The sequence below is a fragment of the Onthophagus taurus genome, chromosome 7, assembly GCF_036711975.1.
Source record: "Onthophagus taurus isolate NC chromosome 7, IU_Otau_3.0, whole genome shotgun sequence".
Taxonomy (NCBI): Eukaryota; Metazoa; Arthropoda; class Insecta; order Coleoptera; family Scarabaeidae; genus Onthophagus; species Onthophagus taurus.
This window is the reverse complement of record NC_091972.1, coordinates 32156567-32162220: the sequence shown is the minus strand read 5'-3', so window position 1 is coordinate 32162220 and position 5654 is coordinate 32156567. Positions and strand designations below refer to the sequence as shown.

General features: G+C 33.1%; 1 long non-coding RNA gene across 1 annotated transcript; it reads left to right on the top strand.

Moving 5' to 3' along the window:
* The first annotated feature begins 1829 nt into the window (after positions 1-1829).
* LOC139430737 (uncharacterized) lies at positions 1830-2434 on the top strand. Its single transcript, XR_011641118.1, has 3 exons — positions 1830-1950; positions 2023-2151; positions 2372-2434. It is a non-coding gene; the product is annotated as an uncharacterized lncRNA (long non-coding RNA).
* The last annotated feature ends 3220 nt before the right edge of the window (positions 2435-5654 follow it).

Here is a 5654-nt window from a genome sequence, read left to right as displayed (position 1 = left end):
AAATAACGAAGTTATGGTCTACTTCCGGTAGACCGGAAGTGGCAGCCATCTTGAAAATATTTTAGATCGAAAGTTCCGACTGAACAACCTATACTACCAAAATTTCAAAACTGTACGAATACTGGAACCTAAAAAAGTTCTAACGAACCAGTTACGTGAGACACCCTGTATATTAATTTAAATTTCTACATTTGTACTTTAATATTTCATTATATTAATAAAGGATTTTAGTAGCTTTATTGTACATCACCCTGTTTAATGTAGGTATCATGCTTAAGCTATAAGTTCATATCAACTATACAGTTAAACTGAAAAGATAAAATCAAGAAGTGATACAGAAGTGCCCGAGAACCTAGTGGGTACTTCAACTACCTTATGTATAAAAGGAATGTATTTCTCCATAATTCTTCGGGAATTTTAGTTAATGAAAAACACAAAAAATGTGTGAAGAATTAGTGTTTATTAATTAATTTGCTTATCTGCGCAACCGGTTTCAAAAAATATTACTTTTCGTCTTCAGGCGCAACTAAAAACAGAAAATCGAAATACAATATGACGTCAAGAAACATAACAGTTAAAATTCTTACCGTCTAAAACGAACGATGGACAGAATTAAAAAACGCTTCATTTATTTTAAGATTATACACACATATACATACGTATATATACAAACACATATCTATCCCAGTATATGTTAACAATTAAGATCAAATAACGATAAAAAACACTACACACAATACAAGAGAAACGTGGTCGGGTCGATATGAAAGGTTACTAACAACCGGTATCTGTAACAATTGTACGTATTGAATATGAAGTCATGGAAAAACTGGTCTTTTTACGAAATTCAGAAACATTCGTGTGTGAGGGACGTCGGTAATTTCATTTAGAGTAATATAGTTTGCGTCATTTTTCAATTTAATAATTTCCATTTCTTCTAAAAGATCCAATTTTACGTTACCTTATGTAAGTTAACGTATGCGCATTTGGCCTAGATCCAACGTCTACTATTTTTTTCCACTACTTTTTTTTTTTTTTCCACAACGAGACAGAGACAACTATTATAGACGAGCGGGCTACTCGGTAACTGAGATAAATAGTAGACGAAGGGTGGGTAGGGAGATGTGGAGGGAGTTGAGAGATAGGGACCGAGATGTGCACAGACAGGAAAGAAGGACACAAATAAAAGAGGGAAGGTATAACGAAAGGTACAGGGACATAATTACGGAGGGGCTGCCTAGATACTTGTTATTGGAAGGAGATGAGGAAGGGAAGAAGTTGGTGGCTAGGTTCCGTTGTGGAAACGAGGAGAGAGCTAACAGATACTGGATGGCCGATGAGAAGAGGTGGTGTAGGCTATGCAGGGAGGAATGGGAAACATTGGAACATATGTTGAATGGGTGCAGTGAGTTGAGGGAGGAGGAGTTGGACCGAGGTCAGATCTTAGGAGAGGGGGGAGAGGGGAAACGATGGATGAGAATGGTTGTGGGGGTGAGGAGACAAAGGGATGGATGAAGGGATGATTGGGCCGAGGAGCTGATGGTATGGAAATGGAGGAAGAGGGTAGAGGGTGAAAATAATATATTTATAAGATATATTAGAATGTATTAAGGGGAAAATTGTAAATATCAAAAACAATAAAATGCTTATAATAAGTTCTATTTTTTCCACGTATGTGCTGTCCTACCAGCTCACTTAATTAGGAACCATTCATTAAAAATTCTAACAGAATACGTGCTTTTCTATTCCGTAATGATTACTTTGACCTTCAAATATACATATTATAAAACGAAATTTCCACGTTAGTTATACTGCAGTCTAAATCGAAACCCTCCACAATGAAGTTTCGTATCGTTGTATTTTTGTTATTTATAATGATGGTCTATTCAATATCAACATCTGACCAAGAATTTCCTGATAGCTTAGATGTGTTTATTCCAAAAAAAGACGGTATAAAACATATCAATCAAAATAAACTTTGAACACGTTACTTTAACAAGTTAGGTTTTTGATTATTTCAAGATTGTGATGCACCCTATATCTGCCACGTAGTTCAATGCCGTAACGCAGAAGAATGCAGTAAAGATGATATTCAACGACGTGATGCGAACTGGTGTCTCTGTTGCAAAATCTGTATTCCAAAGAAGAAAGGTATAAAATGTTTTAATTACATGTCCAAGGTTAATTTAATAAAACTTTTGAAAAGAAAATAAGCTGTGATTCAAAATGTTACAAATTTCATCAATACAATCTTTCGGATTATACATATAAAAGATTAATATAGACTTTTTATAAAAAAAAACAGCAAAAAATTTGCAGAACCTTCTTTTGGTCAAAAATATTTGAAAAGCAGCATTCTGCACTCCTTCAGCACTCCAAATTTTTATTCTAATTTTGGATTTTGTCATCAAAAAATAATTCGGAATATTCTGGTATGTTATTTATATTAGTTAAATAAATAATGTAATAATAAATTATGTACTAATTATTTGAGCGCGTACGTTAAGTTTTTATTTCTTATGACTTAAACGTAACTATTTCCATCAACGTACCATGAAACGTTATCAACATTAATGGAAAATGAAATAAATTTTATTGTATCTATGTTATATGTAATTTCATTTTATGAATCATTTAAAATAACAAGGAATCTACGAGATTATATAGCTGTTTTTTGATAATTAAATTAACAAATGGAATAAATAATGGAAATAAAATAATGGAACAGTTGGATGTAAATAATTAACAATTGGACCGAAGGTTTTCCCAAATAAAAGATTAATACATTGAGGAAAATTATTCTTGGACAATCTTTTGTATCAAAAAATTTATTCTTGCCGCAATGATTTATAAAGAATTATACAAGATTATTATTACATGAATAAGTTTTTCTAAAAAGAAAGAAACCAGCGACAGAAGCATGCACAATAGAGTCAAACTTAGCACATCGAAATCAGATGATATACAGGGTGAGTTTTTTTGATTTTAGGAAAAATGTGTAAACGAAAAATTTGTAGGGTATTACATGTTTAATAAAGCAGTTTAACTGATTTTTTTATTTAAGCAATAATTTTTGAGTTATTTATGACACAAACTTGTATTTTTTCTAATGGAAACCATAGTTGGCCATAATAATAATATCTTTATTGTGTATAAACATATAGTATTACACTCGTACAGAACATGACAAACAATATCAAAATCACACACTACTATTAAATAAAATCTTTCTCAGTGAGAAATTCGGTCAAATACTGAGTGCACGAGTAGTAAGCTCTGCGCGTCATAAAAGTATGCAATTTACTTTTAAATATGTTTAATGGCAATCCGGAAATCGCCGGCGGCAACTTATTAAAAAACTTTACACCTATTACATTAATACTTTGGTGACCTTTAGATAATCTCGAATATCTCTGTAAAATTTTATTTCTGTTTCTTGTGGGGTATTGGTGCACATCATCATGAGTGACAAACAAGTGAGAGTAGGTTTTGACATATAACATGCACTGGTACATGTATAAGGAAGAGAACGTAAAGATTTTCAAAGATACGAAAGAATTTTTACAATTTTCACGATATTCGAAATCATCAATTATACGTATTGCACGCCTTTGCAGTCGAAAAACTCTATCACAAGTTGAAGCACCCCCCCATGCAATTAATGCATATGACATTAGGGTCTGGCACAGGGAAAAGTACGCGATCCTCAAAACCCGTCTAGACACGTTCTTGCTTAGTATCAGCAAACAATATACAGGATGAGTTTTTTTCCATGTTTAGTATGGTAATCTCGAAAACTAGCGGAGATAGAGAGACGATTAAATAGGGAAAGAATTGCAGTTTCATGAACTCAATTTAATGAGCTTTTCATTTTTTGGATAAAATGCATGGCTAACTAAATATCTCGAAAAAACCGTTTTTTTGTTAATAAAGCAGTCTAACTGATTTTTTTATTTAAGCAATAATTTTTGAGTTATAACCAGAGCCGCGACGTTGTCGGGCAATTCATTGGCGGCTCGTCGCCATACGGTAGAGACTCGGGCCACATTACGCCACATATAGTATATCACGCCAATGGTTGAGTTTTAGTCGGACAATCGGCCAAACACGTATTGAACGCTGCACCGCAGAGAACCCCCCCAAATTTTACATAGGCCAGCATTCAACCAGTATCGTTACGTTGCGGCACATCGATGTGCTTGATAGAAGCATGTTACTACTACGCTATAACCCGTTCGCTGCTCTATACAGATGGTGATATCAACAGCCCGAAACATCGCGGCTCTGGTTATAACACAATCTTGTGATATTTCTAATGGAAACCATACTTGGCCATGACTTTATAAAAAAAGGCCTTTTCTCAACGATTCTAATGATATACACTCTTCCACATTCAGATCGGTTTTTATGACAGTCATAAATAAAAGCCGGGGTGATTTTTGCCCGCTTGAGTACTTGAAAAGATTTATAACAGTCAGACAAAGACAAGGTCGAATTTAAATTTTTTAAACTAAAATTTAATAAAAAAGCCAAAGTTTAGTTGAAAAAAGTATTTAGTAGAAAAAAATATTAATTTTAGGAGTGTCTAAATAATAGAATAACAAAATTTTAAAGAATCTAATTATCCTCAGCTCTTTTTTGTAATTAGACAATGCATGCATTCTCAAAACATTTCTTAGAAAAAATATGTACTTAATATTAGAAACACAACAAATAAGAGAATAATGAGTATTTATATATCACCCTATTACTTTTTTACAATTTGCAAGTAAAGTGTGTTCTTTAATGCGGAGCTGAGTGAGGAATCCCAGCATTCTACAATGGGAAACTACCTGGTGCAACCCCGTCTTTGTTCATTTTACAACTACAATAGGAAAGTGACAGAGTCATAAAAACCGATCGCCGTGTGGAAGACTATACCACTTGACATAGATATTTTTATTAATAAATAAATTATAGCCATTTATTCTGTTAATTGACAATCTGTTCAGGTAGTATGGTATGAAAACAATTGATAGATACGTTTGGTTATCACAGCTTAAGCCAAACGTATGTTTCGTTTAGTTTCTAATTAACGTTGATTAAGGTTTTGTAAATTATAATCAATATGAATTTTTCTAATCAAGAAAAGCGTGATACTATTGAGTGTTACATTTTATGCTATAAAAATGCAATACAAGTTGCAGAACAGTATTTTGATCGTCGCCAGTCTTCTCTACCTACTTTTAAGAGGCTGATAAGTTTGGCGAGTATGGTTCTTTCTGTAAACCAACTAAGGATGCAAGACAGAAGTAAGGTTTTTTGTGAAATTTGCACTTTTACTGGTTAGTAAAAAATGTTGTATTAAATATAATACGTCTCTTTATTTACATGTTTCGCCTGTCCTCGCAGGCATCGTCAAAATACAGAGTAAGGTACAAGTTGAAGGTACAGATTGTCACGTTACCATGACAAATTGTAAAGAATATTTTATCTCCAAAAACTGCCCACTTGTGATTTTTAAACAGAATTTTTCCCTTAGTTCAACAATATAATAGCTTCTGCTGTTCAAAAATTTTATTTTCTTACATAATAATGACATAACATTAATAAAACAACATATGCTTATACAAAGCTGGTTCTGTATATAAAGCTGGTTCCACACGTTGCACGAA